The sequence below is a fragment of the Dryobates pubescens genome, chromosome 3 (genome assembly GCF_014839835.1).
Source record: "Dryobates pubescens isolate bDryPub1 chromosome 3, bDryPub1.pri, whole genome shotgun sequence".
Taxonomy (NCBI): Eukaryota; Metazoa; Chordata; class Aves; order Piciformes; family Picidae; genus Dryobates; species Dryobates pubescens.
Window position 1 is genome coordinate 35,142,656 of NC_071614.1, and position 13,366 is coordinate 35,156,021.

Genomic DNA, 13,366 nt, shown 5'->3' on the forward strand with positions numbered 1-13,366 from the left:
GGGTCTACCAGGAATGAGTGTACATATACACTCCATCAGGAGAAAACTGAGTTTAAATCACCAAGCTTCCTTTGCTTAGAAGCTAAAACAGGATCTGGACAATAGATGAAGGTCTTTACTGCATCCCACCTGGGCAGGTTGCTGGCACAGTTCTGCATGCATGCTGTTAGGTGTGGGATGCTGTACTGAAATTGTGAATTGAAAGGGATGTGTGTTTCATAAAGCTAACATTATGCACACAATTCATTTGGGGAGCACATGATTCCCCTGTTGACTCAGGACAAAATGCATCCTATGTGTTGTAGAGTGTAATGGTGCAGTAAAAAACACAGATTAATTTACACATTAAACACAGGAACTAGTTGGTGGTGCTAATATACACAGAGCAGAGTTCAAAGCCTTTCAGTGCCTGTGTGGCCCAGCCTGCCATCTCTGGGGACAGTCACCCCTTAAAGCCTGGGTGCTGAGAATCCTAAGCTGCCATGTCAGAGTAATGTTCCAGATGAAATCAGATGACTGTAGCTTTGAGTTGGTCTGGCAGAGGCTAGGGTTGAGGAAAGAGGAGGGGAAAGGCAAGCACCATATCTTGAAATTAAACACAGGATCCAAGCATAACAAAGCTATCTGCTGGAAGCAGAAGGGGTGGTTAATAATCCTGTTCCCAAGTCATGGTCCATGGGAGCTCCTTGCCAGTAAGACCTCATTGCAGCAGGCATGGTGCAAACACACCACATCAGCCCGCTTTAGCCTTCAGGCACTCGCAGGGCAAACAGGCCTTACTGTTTCTATGTCAGATCCAGTCAGCTATTATTAATTGAAAGCCACTTTCCCGCTTTCTTTAAAGCAGACAAGGCTCCACCATCCAAAGGCGGAGTTAGGCCCAGTTAGTCTGCATTTCTGATCTTGATGGGCTTCATGCTGTTGCTGTTATTAGACAAGCCTTTACCATGTGGGTGGAAGCAGAGAGCCTGCCAAGAGTTAGGAGACAAATAAGAAACTATGTGAAGAATGGGGATTTCTGATGAGAGCCGCTGATGATGAATCCCCTGCTACTATGCTCGTGAGAACCAGAACAGAAGTCTTAGCTCTGAGCTGCCTTTTCTCTGCCATCAGTGCTCTCACTGCAGGGTTGGAGCAAAAATGCAATGGTTATAAAAAGTGACACAATCACTGATCCATACAAGGGAAATAACAAGGCAACTACCTTGTCAAAATGATATGAAGTGGAGTGGTTAATAGCAAAGGAGCAAACAGGCTTTGGTGATGCTTTTTTTTTTTTGCTTATAAAAGTAGGTTGAAGAAACCAAGATACATCAAAGCTGACAGTTTATTGAATTTGGCAGCAGTTCAAAGCTAGAACCTTTTGTCCATGCTGTGCAGATCTCATACTTGCAATATGCAAGAGGTAAGGGCCGAGGAGCACAGATGCCTCACACAGAATAAAGAAGCGAACTGATTATTCTTCCCAAGTTTCAGAGAACTCTCTATGTTGCCCCCAACACAGAAAATAAAGAAATTCAGTGAGAACTTCTGTAAAAAAATAACAAAACACTATTAAGGCTGACAGGTGACATAAAAGACACTGCACTGAGCCTCTAATGCTTCCCCTGGCATACAACAAAAACCCAAGAAGAGCTGTTTACAAAGACCATCCATGCATGTTATGTCCACACAAAAAACTCTGTTGAAATGAAAGGTGAGGAGAGTTTGAGGATGCCACCTATGCTGAAGCTAAAGTTTCAAAGGGTTTTTTCTCAGCAACAACTACATCTGGAATTTAGCACATTTCAGCAATAAGTAGGAGCTCAGGCAATTTTTAACTTATAATGATAGCATGTTGGTAGCAATACAATGATTATGAGAACAGAAGCCTTCTCATATATATGCCTAGAAGAGTTTCTGGTGCCAAAGAGAGCTGTTAGCAGCAATAAGTGTCCCTGGTAAATACTAAACTAATTTAGTTCTTGTGAAAATCCGTGTAAGGGCTCAGACACTGAAGTGCTCCCTGCAGCTGAACAAGTCCCCATGTAGGAGACATAGTTAAAAGCTCTCAGTCTCCAGCAAAATCACTGTGCTAGCTTCTATCTGCAAAGATTTAGGTTGATGCACTTAATTTCTCATTTCCAAGAAGGAATAAAAATACAAACAACTTATATCTGTTGTTGAAATGATGTGGTAACTCATTAAAGAGCAGTAACTTGGCATTTCTGAGTTCCAGCTGTTTTGTCCTGACACAGAGAGTCCATCTCACAGATTAAAGGGTCCAAGGGCTTCCTACAGCAGCCATTCCCACACAGAGGCTGGAGGCACCAATCAATGAACCACAGCAACTGCTCAGATGTTTTTGGTCCTTACCATGTTTTAATGAAATATGTGATGATAAGGGGGTCCTAAGGAAGAACCTTTACAAGGTTGGCATGAGCTGAAGGTTTAGAAAGTTTGGGATCACCCACCTGAAATGAAGTAGACCTTAGATACTTAATATCCTTCTTATTTTAAAAGACAACCTAGAACAGGATAGAAAGAAAATCTTTTAAGTGCCCACCTTTGTCACCTTGCAGGAGACAGTGACACTAAAGACAAGCTATTTGTGTTGCACTACTGCAGAACTTAAAGAAATTGACAGGTTTTATATATTTGCATTTCTTCAGTCTGTTTTTTCAGAGTACCAAAAAAACCCATTTTTCTATCACAAGAAAAACCTGAGGTTGGATATATGTTGCCACCACTTTCAATTCTGGAAAAAGTCTGTGCAAAAAATCACTAATAAAATTAAAACACTTACTAGCCCAACCATACTAAATCTCTTCCTTTTAAATGAGAAGACGACAATTTCAGGAATACAGAATCCCTTTACATTCCATTAGAGAAAAACTTGCTATTTGAAGTTATCAAATAATAATGGTTCAGCTATTAGAGACTGATACAGCCACTCTAGAAAATTACATTGGGTTTAGAAACAGAATCTTTTATCACAGAAATCACTTAAAAAGATAAACCCTTAATGCAAGAGCAGAAAAACCAACTGTAACGGGACTTGAAAAGAGGAACTTGCTTCATTTAAAATGGAGTTATGTGAGAGAAACAAGAACAGACAAAAACCCAAGGACTGATTCCAGTGTTTTCAATAAAAGTGGCTGCTCCCAGTGTAGACATACTAGCTCAGGGAAGCAGTCAACACAACTCATCACATCATCAGCACACTGCACCTAAGTAGGATGGATATTGATGTGAGAGGCTACTATATAGTAGCCATTCCTCCTACAACTTTTCATATAAACCAATAGATCAAGAAATTATTAGAGAGACTGTTCAAGTACTAAAGTGAAAATTTGTGTCAAAGGACTGGAAACAAAAAATTGCAGCAGACAAATAAACAGGTTTTACCAGACTACAGCTTGGGAATGTTGTAAAAGTAAAAACAAAAATGTACACAGGAAGATGGAATTAACATTATAGACCAAATTTGGTACCAGAGGCATAGGAAAACATGTTTGGTGTCACCAAAATGGATGTAAAAACCATACACACATACATATGGCTTGCAAAAAGCATAAAACTAAAAAGGACTGTAAGCTCAAATACATTTGTTCATAAAGGAGCTTTGGACAAATGTCACCTAAACAGCATTTACAAAAATGCATGTGGAAGCAAAACTAAGTATATTAAAACATTGGTTTCTTGGTAAAGTCATAAGTAGCCACTCATTTCTAATTGTTGTTATTAGTAGTATTTCTTTGGTTACAAGACTTCTGAGGGAGGCAGTGGGGTCAAGAAGAAATTAATGAGATTGACCAGGGTATTGTTTTTAATATAATTTATTTTCAAAAGTGTATATGAGGCTTGTTTCTTTGAACAACAGCAGTACTGTGCCCCCAGAGACTGCAGCCTCAGCTCCAAGTGAGAACTCTTCTTTCCCAGGACCCCACCATGACCTCCTGTGGACTTTTAACACAAGGCCTTGGTTGGAAGTTGCAATCTCAACTTACACACTTGGGATGTGGTGATCTATGTGGTTGTGGAAGTCCATTTTGGCTGCTAACCTTGCATAGTTTAGTATCTTTGGCTATACTCAGGAAAATCTCACTGAACTTAAAGGTGAAGGAAAGGATTTTATCACCTTTGCCAATTTACAGCCTCAGGATAAGTCCATAAGGCCTCCCTGGAGAGCTACCAGGACTGTTGCTCAGTCTTCCCTTAGACCTCCTTGGGTTGTTACCAAAATCACTCCAGGGAGGTAGAACATTTTTACACCCTTCTCTCATCTCCTAAATATTTGAAGTCCACTCTGCATGCACAATAGCAGGAAAGAGTCCTTGCCCTGAGTTACAGTACAAGCGTTTAAAACAAGCAAAGAGTGAGGGAGGAAAAGATTAACATTCACCATTGTTTATCTCAGTGTCTACCTATACCCAGCATTGTTTACAGCTGGGATAAAAATGCATTCCTAGGAGAACAAAAGCCAAACCATCTCTCCCTCCCATGGAAAAACCACTTTTAACCTAACTAGAAGCTAGACTATGGTAAAATATCCCCTACCCAAAAACTGACCTGAATGGGTGACTATATCACTCACCAGAGATTATTCTGAATAGCTGGCAGGGTACTTGCCAATGTAGACCCCACTGAGGTTCTCCTCAGTCCTCCTGAGGTCAGCAGCAGGGCTGGAAAAACAGCAGCCACTGCTTTTGGTGGGTCACTTTTCAGATGCGTATCTTCAAATGGCCCTCTGAAGATATATGCCAGAAGGTGAAAAACCCTGAAACGTTTATTACCTTGAAAGTTTAATCTCTAACTTGACTTTTTTTTTCCTCCCAATTAGCTGTAAAATACATTCCCCTTCATTCTTCTTCCCAGGAGGGAAGAATCAGAGAAGAGGTCCCAAGAAAGCTGCAGACGCCACAGGGCAAAGGCAGGTTCTGCCTTCCCAGGTAAAAGCTGGAACAGTCCTTAGGAGTGGGAAAGGACAGCTGAACACTTTATATCAGGCAATAAGGTTACTCTTCCCTTGGGACCTCGGCTGGGCAAGCAACAGAGAGAGCACATTGGATTTACAGTGAACTGATCTAGGAATAGGACAGGCAAGGGAGGGCTCAATGACATCTACTAAAGTTCTAGTCTACTGCAGCCAGGAAGGGAGGCTTCAGATTGGTGTGTGCAGACAGTGATCTCCCAATAAACCAGACAATTAAAATTGCGTGCAGCAGTTTTAACTCAGGACAAATATCCAGGTATAATAATTTTCTGAAAACACAAAAAAGATCTTCTGTGAACACTTAAGACTGAAAGGAGCTATAGCAAGATCTGAGTGCTCTGTAGGGAAACAGCCTCCTCAAAAAAACATGACTGCAGTAATGACTTAATAACTATGCTGACTATCAGGTAAGAGCTAGTGCCCTGAAGTTCAGCAACAAGGCAGTCTGCGTGGATTTAGCATTTGAAAAATTCCAAAGCAGAATGACAACCATTCAGATTCATGTATATATTGTCAGGTAAGTCAGAACATCTGCAAGAAGTGTTGCCCCATCTCTTACTTCACATTAAGACAACACAATTTATTGTTTAAGCAGTAAAACAACGTTTTCTCTCAACAACAGGATTACCTCAAGCAGTTTACACTTGCTGTGACTAAAGAGAAAGGGATAGAGAGCATGGCACATGAAGAGGGATCACAAATTATGCCCTTAACTGCTCCTCCAAACCAGAACATCTAATACTTTTAATGGAAATTCAGTGTTGCACTCTTACCAGCTCCATTATACTGAGCAACATGACAGGTCCCATTTTCGGCCCCACTAGTTTTGAGAAAAAGCAGAAAACTGGAGACCGATCACAGTGGACAATGATGGGTCTATGATGTTGTTTTCAGGAATGAACATTGCTTTGAAGGATTAGATGTAATCCATACAGTAAATCAGCAGAAAGGCACCACAACAGGAACAGGCAAGGAACAGGCATCCAATTACTAATGCAAAATAATGCAGTTTATACTTTATTCACCCTACTGTGATTACCATTAGCTCTTATAAAATCACTCTATGGCAGCAGAAACTGCTTGCTAGATTAAGTGACAACACACTTTTTGGAAGAGCTTCTAGTTTTAACTGCAGGTGTACCCAAATTGTGAGGTGAATATCCAAAAGCAGTCAGGGGAAAATAGGGCAGGACTGAGCTTCAGAGGCTTTCGGCTTGCAGCAGGTAGAGGAGTACCAGGGCAAGATCCAGCCAAGGTCCTTAGCTCTGGGTGAGGTGATCCCTACATCCTGTCCCCTCCCTTGCATGCTACAACTATCAGCAAAAGCCACATACAGGGTACGGTGGGTCATGCCTTACTGAGTTTGAGTACAGGGTTATAAATGAGAGGCCACTTCTACGGTTGGCACTAGCAAAGAGGCAACAAACTGAGGACACATGTACACTACCCCCATAGCTGACCACTTGTGCCTCTGGGTTAAGTGACCACTTTCTTCGTACCCATTTTGAAACTACCTGCTCCTTTACTACTTGCTCATCAGAAACACCTTTTAATTCTCTGTGTGTCTCATTACCAGTCCTAGCAGCTGCTAGGGACAGCTGTCTACCAGTGCCATAGGGGCAAAGCAGCTAATATATATCTGCAAGATTCCCTGGGCTTGTTATCATCTCAGCCTGGGGCAATTATAGCTTTGGCAGCTAGCTGAAGGCACCAAGGAAAAATGCACATATCCCAAGGAACTAAGGTAAGCAGTATTGACAAGAATGGACTTTAATCAAGTTTTCTCTCTGAGATGATGATCAGCCCAATACTAACACCTATGGCACAGAAAACTTTCTAATTATTTGACCTGTGTGGCAAGAAAAAATAAAATTTGCTCTTGTAGGACACTGACCAAATATTGGGGGTAAACCCAGCTCTTAAAACAAGTTTGGTGAGTGGGTGCAGGTCTTCAGTCTTATTTAATCATTTGCTTACAGCACTGTGCACTACAGAGGGGAGGGAAGAGAAAATGCAGGACAGTAACTGCTGTTAATGTAAAATGTGTGAAAATGGATTAGAAACGTAAGACAAAAAACCTGCCTCCACCCCAGCCTGAGAGAATTTTGTCTTTGATGGCAGAGAGGAAAAAGCACCTTCAAAAGTTAACACCAGTTTGTAATGTGATCATACCTCAGAACAGAGAGCCAGTGTGTTCACACCAGTTTTGTGTTGGAATCTCAGAATAGTAGCTTCATCCAGCCACTTGCTTTATGACACTTGCCAAGTACAAAATTGTGAAGAAAACCTCATTTGGAAGCTTTTTCTATGAAGATCAAGGACTCTAAAGTTAGACAAAGTTGTACAAACATCATGAAGCATTCGTGGTTTGCACAGCAGAAGAAAATGCCATATTCAGAAGTGGCAGATGCTGAAATTTCAAGTCTGATACTGTAGTCCAGTATTTGATTTAAACAGAACAGTAATCGCATCCCACTTATCTTGCTGATAAAGAACATGGAGCTGCTGCAGTCAGCCTGGAGGGAAGCCAAGGCAAACCGAGGCAGAACTGAAAATTCCTCTTATGACTGAGTGCAAATGATAATTATTTATTCTAATCAATTTGCCAATTTATTTCTGGAAAAACTGAATTAATTTGTTTCTAATCAAAACAAGGACCTATTCATTACAGTGTGTGTGATGAACCACTACTCAATAGGCATGGGTAGGATTTTTAATAGATTATTTAAAAATAGAAGAGATTTGGTAACTCATCCCCTCTAAGAAGACCATTCAGGCTCATTTCCCTGTGAGACACACCTCTACAACTTTATCCAGGCTAATTTCAAATACAACATTGATGGGCCTTCTGCTCAAAACTCCTTTGTCCAGTGCTGTGGCTCTCCTTGACTCTTCACTCTAGCTGTTCCAGCTGTTCTCCTCCCACTCCTGCTCTCAAAGGCTAGAATCTGTTTAACCCTTTGCTTTTGTCTACCCTTGATTCGGTGAGGACAACCATATAGAATACATAGAATAAACCAGGTTGGAAGAGACCTTCAAGATCATCGCGTCCAACCCATCAACCAATCCAACACCACCCAAACAACTAACCCACGGCACCAAGCACCCCATCAAGTCTGAGGCCTCTTGTCACCACTGCTGCTGCTACCTAGGCTGGGTCACTTCAGACTTGGCTTTCCACAGAGGTGGATACTCTCTCAAAGAGCAGGATTACAAGAGTCATAGAGTCACAGAATGGTTTGTGTTGGAAGGAACCTTGAAGATCATCTGGTTCCAACCCCCCTGACATGGGCAGGGACACCTTCCACTAGACAAGTCTGCTCAAAGTGCCATCCATCCCGGCCTTGTGTGCTTCTAGGGAGGGGATATTCACAACTGTCTGCAACCTATTCCAGTGTCTCACCACCCTCACAGTGAAGAGTTTCATCTTATATCTAATCTCATCTTAAATCTACTCTCTTTCAGTTTAAAACTATCACTCCTCATCTTACCACAATAACCCTCATACAGACAACACTGTACAACACTGAGATTCAGTATATCTGCAGCCCAGAATGACACCAGTGAGCCCCTGTGCCTCACTGAATGCCAAACATTTTGTGCCAAGACATTTGGCATTGTTTGCTTAGTTCCCCTGCACGGGTAGTTCTGAAATAACATTTTCCATGCCACAACCTTGCTCTTGTTCTCTGACTGATAACAGCAAAAACACTTTGGAAAGGCCAGGAGAGGGAAGAATCAGCAGCCCCATGGACTGGCAGGGAATCACACACTGGAGCCAGGCTGGCACACTCCAAGGTACCCTCAGCTTCATCCTTTCTCCTGTGGCCCTCCTTTCCAGTGCCAGCTACTCAACACCCTCAGTGCACAAAGCCTCACTAAAACCTGACCACCAAGCAAGAAGAGCAAGCTCCATGGCAGAGAGAGTCAAAGTGGGTGCATGCCAACCTCTGGTGGCCTGAGGCACACTCCTCTGCCTGTTGGCAGTGTGTAGCATGGATGGTAGGTATATGCGTCTCTGGCACAGGGTGCTGCTTGACTTTCTGGCTACCACTGGCATCTCGGCCTATGTTCCCTACACCCTGACCCATTCCTTTCTTCTTTTATTGCATCTAAAATGGCAAATTGTTCTTATTTTTAGCTTTAAACTGCCATATTGAGTCTTAATTATTTAAGTATCTTCCAGATTTAGAAAGCTGTTTTGGCTGTGAAAGTAACGCTCAGTGCAATCACCTCTCATCAATAAACCATGGAAACAAATGTGCATACCCATTGGGAAACAACTTTTTTAAAGTACATTGAAAAGTCTAGTTCAGATTTACAGATGTGAAAAGATCTAATGCTGGTCACATTTCAATGAGCTGAGAACATTTTACCTCAAGTGATAAAAAATGGGACCTGTGCCCTATTCCACTAATTTTGACAGGAGCAAGATTGCTTGACTCCTTTCAAATAAGAAGGGATGCCTTGGAAACATCCAAAACACAAACTTGAGCACCGAAAGCAAGGACAGTTGTGAGAAGCTTCAACTCACACACACAAAATTCATAAGGGGGGGGGGGGGGGGGGGGGGGGGGGGGGGGGGGGGGGGTTGGTCCTTCAATAATAAAGGCATAGCCATAGATTCTACTTTGGACAGAGAATTTTTCTTGTCCCAGTTGGAGCTTAACAAAGATCATTTGTGATCCCACTGGGCAAACACACCACTTTATGTTGCCTGTTTACAGCCTAGAGTCAACTCTGGGGACTGTTTGCACACTGAGCTTCAATCAGGTTAGGTAAGGTCACAACACACAGATTCAGCTAAATGATTACGGACATGGGACCAGCATATTACTACCCAGGAGAAGCTATTAGATGTTGGGTTGACATAGTTAGCCTTGATGTCTTCACTTGTATGGCCACTTCCTATAGCTGCAGAAGAAGCTCCAGGAACTCCTTTTCCCTTGAGCTTTCTAAAACTGCTGTTTCCCCTGGAGTGCAGATACCTGATCTCAAATAAAACCCACACAAATTGCTGCTCAACTCCTCTCCTTTGCAAAGCAAAGCTGCTATTTATGTAATATTTTCATTTAATTAGCAAAGAACTGGGGGGGGGGGGGGGAGGGAGGGGTTGAAGGAGAAATGAAAAAGGTCATTTTCCAGCACGACAGAGTAAGTGAGAGATGGAGAGCAAGGAAGAAACAAACTGCCTTCTTCCTGTTGGTCATACTAATGCCAGGGCTTCCTTGCTGTTGCCCCATTAGGTTCAGCAAGGCCACACACTGGCCCCCACACTTGGGCCACAACTACCCCATACAACACTCCTGGTTTAGGACAGAGTGGTTGGAAAGCTGCCTGGTGGAAAAGGACCTGGGCATGCTGGTTGACAGCCAGCTGAACATGAGCCAGCAGGGTGCTCAGGTGGCCAAGAAGGCAAATAGCATCCTGCCTGTATCAAGAATAGAACCAGGGATGTGAGTATCCTCCTGTACCTAGCACTGCTGAGATCACACCTTGAGTGCTGCATTCAGTTTTGAGGCCCGCACTACAAGGACACTGAGGTGATGGAGAATGTCCAAAGAAGGGCAGTGAAGTTGGTGAAAGGTCTAGAGAACAATTTTTATGTGGAGTGGCTGAGGGAACTAGGGTTGCTCAGACTGGTAAAAAGGAGACTGAGGGGAGACCTTATTGCATTATTACTCCTTCCTGAAAGGAGGGTGGAACAAGATGGAGATTGATCTCTCCTCCCTAGCAGAAAATGATAGGGCAAGAGGAAACAGCCTTGAGTTGTGCCATGGGAGGTTTAGGTTGGACCTTAGGAATAACTGTCTTCACCACAAGTGCTGTCAATCATTAGAACAGGATGCCCAGGCAAGTAGTTGAGTCACCATCCTTGGAGATATTTAAAAGACATATAGAGGTGGTGCTGAGGGACATGGTTTTCTTGTGACTTGGCAGTGCTGGGTTAATGATTGGACTTGATGACCTTAAATGTCTTTTCCAACCAAGACAATTCTATGATTCTACAACCTCATGGAGCATCCTGGAGCAGGCTGAATGCCCTGGCCATTGGAGGGGAGCCAATGAGAATGCTTTGAGATTCCTTCCACTGACATCTGACACTGTGGGGACAGGCTTAGTATATGCATCTAAATTACACAGCAAAACCTGGGGGTTTAGTATATGGCTTAGTTAAAATCCTATGCATTTGTCACATTCAGAGCATATATTCACAAACACTATAATCTTGTAAAGCCCGTCACTCAGAACACAGGAAAGAGGCATCTACATTTCCCCATGATCTTTAATTTAGGCCTGCAGCTTATCTCATTATGATAGTCTTTAATTACATGATCCCATATTGTTTTTCACTGGGGCCTCCTGCTTCCATGGCCTGGTCTGGAAACCCCTCCATTAACAAAGAACTGCTTTACATTTCATTTAATCTCCATTAGCGGACACAGGGCCTGGACTTGTGGTTGTGGCTCAGAGCTGGTGGGCTCATGCCCATGCTGGGCTCACACAGACCACCACGAGCACCTGCACAGCCTCAGACTGCATCAGGGGAGGTTTAGGTCAGACATGAGGAACATTTTTTTCCCCGAGTTGTCAGTTCCTGAAGGAGGCTGCTTAGGGCAGTGGTGGCGTCCCCATTGCTGGAGGGATTTCAAAGCACTGTAGATGTGATGCTGAGGGACATCGTTTAGAGGTGACCTGGCAGTGCTGGGTTAAGCGTTAGACCCGATGACCTGAAAGGTCGTTTCCAACCAAACCCATCCCACCACTCCATGGAACCAGCGTAACTCACCCGCCCCACTTCCCGGTCTTCCGCGGCTGCTGGATTGGCCCTCAGAGGCCGTGACGTCATGGCGCCCACCCCTCCTCTGCCCGCTAGCCCCCCGCACCACTCTGACGTCACGGTCAGCCCACGGCCGCTCGTGGGGCGGGGCCCCCGCGCCCCGCTCCCGCCCCGGCTCCGCCCGCGGCGCCGCAGCGTGACAGAGCCGGCCGGTGCCCTCCGACGCCCCAAGCGTTGCTGCCGCCGCTGCCAGGTAGGGCCGCGTCCCTCGAGGGGAGAGCGGAGCTGGAGCTCCTGCCCGGCGGTAGGATACGGCTGCCCGCGCCCAGAGGAGTAGGAGGAGGGCGGATACCACATGTGGGCCACGGCGGGCGGGGGGCGCCGCTCCGCGGGGCGCGCAACAAGTGCGGTAGCGGTGACGGGGCGCGGAGTGGAAGGCGGGCTTGGCACCCGATGGCGAGCGGCGGCATCGCGGCCGGCAACGGCGGCCGGCAACGGCGGCCGGACGGCCGGGCCGGGGAAGGGAGGGGACGGGGCGGTGGAAGGACCGGGGTTTTCGCCGGGAGCGTCTTTCCCCGGTGCAGTTAGTCAAGAGAATGATGCAATCTCGCATTGCCATGGCTACTGCATCCCCGGGCGGCGGCAGCCCCTTCCGCCGTGGCGGGGCACGGAGTCGACAGAAAGAATAGGGGCAGGAAGAGGGGGGAACATACCCCCCCCCGGCTCTCGCCCGCCTCTCCGGCCGCGTTTAAGGGAGAGGTTGAGTGCTGTTATGGCTCCAAACAAAAACCCTGACCTCTTTTTTCCCCTGTGGTGTGCGTGTGCATCCTGCCAGCCCAGGGGGCACACTGCGAGCCCGGTTCCGCGCATGGCGATGTCGTCCGTGCGAGCAGCCTCGGAGAGAGGGGCTGGATGTCAGCAGGGGGGCGCGGCGGGCTGGAAGGGAAGACTTCTGACCTGAACCCGGACCGTATTCTTGCTCACGGCCTCTTGTTCAGAAGTGGAGCCGCTGGGACGGTAATTCCCGAGTTTGTCAATGGGACAGGGCAAATGCCACATTAAAAAGTAGCGCCATGAAGATGTGCAGTCCCTCTTTTAAAATCTAAATGATTAAAGAGTACAGGCATCAGGAACTAAGTAGAAAAGGGAGAGCATGCGATAGAAATGTGTCAGTGTGTCAGATGCGAATGCAGGGACTTCCTTAAAATCTTCATGACTTTTGCTTTTATCTCTTCTATCCCCTGGAAACCCTCGGGCATCAGTAGCGCTAGAAGTGGTATCGCTCGGGGCTATGTAGAGTATCGTCTTGGGCAGTTTAAGTGTTTTGTCCTTCCCTGCCTGTGCTGGCTGCTTTCCTGCCCCCACCCCCGCCTTGCTGCTCAGGGACGCAGCAGCTGAGGCTCCGACCCCAGAGAGCTTCCCGGCACCCACCCGCGCTCGGAAGCTACAGACAAAAAGGCCAAGTTTGCAGACCCGGGCAGAAATAGTAACAGCCTGCGCTAGTTGGATGTGTCCCTGCTCGCTGCAAGGGAGTTGGACAAGATGACCTTTGAGGGTCCCTTCCAACCCGATACAATCTGTGAATCTTGGCTTGCTCAGCAAGAAAGGCT

General features: G+C 45.5%; 1 protein-coding gene across 1 annotated transcript in view; it reads left to right on the plus strand.

Moving 5' to 3' along the window:
- Positions 1–11,958: 11,958 nt before the first annotated feature.
- ELOVL5 (ELOVL fatty acid elongase 5) overlaps positions 11,959–13,366 on the plus strand; it is a 37,299-nt gene continuing 35,891 nt past the window's right edge. Inside the window, exon 1 of the mRNA XM_054179957.1 lies at positions 11,959–12,009. The gene's annotated coding sequence lies outside the window, so the exon portion shown is untranslated. The remainder of the gene's footprint in view (positions 12,010–13,366) is intronic.